The sequence below is a fragment of the Chrysochloris asiatica genome, unplaced genomic scaffold (genome assembly GCF_000296735.1).
Source record: "Chrysochloris asiatica unplaced genomic scaffold, ChrAsi1.0 scaffold00399, whole genome shotgun sequence".
NCBI classification, from domain to species: Eukaryota; Metazoa; Chordata; class Mammalia; order Afrosoricida; family Chrysochloridae; genus Chrysochloris; species Chrysochloris asiatica.
The window spans coordinates 1,581,658-1,583,175 of NW_006408917.1; the positions used below are offsets into that span (position 1 = coordinate 1,581,658).

The 1,518-nt window shown below is 36.2% G+C and overlaps 1 pseudogene; it reads left to right on the plus strand.

The window, feature by feature from the left end:
• The first annotated feature begins 1,034 nt into the window (after positions 1-1,034).
• Positions 1,035-1,518, plus strand: part of LOC102832611 — a 12,900-nt pseudogene continuing 12,416 nt past the window's right edge.

The following is a 1,518-nucleotide window of genomic DNA, read 5'->3' on the forward strand; positions in this document are numbered from 1 at the left end:
CTGAACAAATTCTTTGTTGTTGCTAGGTGCCATTGAGTCGGTTCTGCCCAGTCCTGCACTGTCCTCAGAATCGTTGTTACATTTGATCCCTTGCTGCTGTCATTGTGCCAATCCAAATTCTTGGAGTTCTCCCTCTTGTTTTTTGCCAACACTCTGCTTTACTAAGCATAATATCCTTCTCCAGGACTAGTAGCTCCTGATAATATATCCGAAATTTGAGAGATGAAGTCTAGTCATTCTGACTTCTAAGGAGCATTCTGACTGTACTTATTCCAGTGCAGATTTCTTTGTTCTTTTATCAGTCCACAGTAGTTTTCATATTCCTCTCCAGCACCATAATTCAAAGATTTCAATTCTTCTAAGGGCTTCTTTATTCATTGTCCAACTTTCATATGTATATGAAGCTATTGAAAATGCAAAGGCTTTGGGTCAGGCACACTTAAGTCCTGGAACTTACATCCTTGCTTTTGAATAAAGAGGTCTTGGGCAACAGAGGTGTCAAATGTAATACCTTTGTTGAATTCTTGTCTGTTTACTCCATGAGTAATAATAAAGCTAAACAAACTGAAGTCTTTGACAACTTCAAGCTTTTCTCCATTTATCATGATGTTATTTATTAGTATTGTGGTGAAGATTTTTGTTTTCTTTACATTGCATCTTTACTACCCATACTGGAGCCTGTAATATTTGGTCTTCATCATTAAGTACTTTAAGTCCTCTTCACTTTCCGCAAGCAGAATTCTATCATCTTCATATTACAGTTATTAAGGAGTCCAACTCCAATCCTGATGACATGTTTTGTTTATATAATCCATCTTCTCAGATCATTTGTTCAGCATACAAGTAGAATACCATGGCTCACACTTTTCCTGATTTTAAACCATTCAGTGTACCTTTTTTCTGTTTGAACAAGTGACTCATGGTCTGTGTACAGGTTCCTCTAGAGCACAATTAAATTTCCTAAAATATCCATTCATCACAATATTATCCATAACTTGTCCTTATCCACCCAGTGGAAAGTTTCTGCATAGTCAATGAAGCACAGGTAAGCATCTTTCTGATACTCTCACCTTTCAGTCAAGATCTATATGATATCAACATTGATGTAACTCATTCTATGTCCTTATCTGAATATGGTTTGAGTCTCTGGCAGGTCCCTGTCAATATATTATTGCAGCTAGTTTTTCCAATTAGCTTTACCAAAATTGCACTTGCATGTGAAATCAATGATGTTGTACAATGATTTCTACAATCCACTTGGTCACCACTCTTTAGATTCAACACAAATATAGATTTGCTCCAATGAGTTGGCCAGATAGCTTTCTTCCAAATTTCTTGGCATAGATGTGTTGTTAGTTTGTTGAAAGATTTCAATTTGTATTCCATCAATTCCCAGAGCCTTGTTCTTTACAAATATCTTCAGTGAATCTTGAACTTCTTCCTTCAGTACCATTGATCATATGCTAACACTTGAAATGGTTGAACAGTGATCATTTATTTTTGGTACAGTGACTGTAC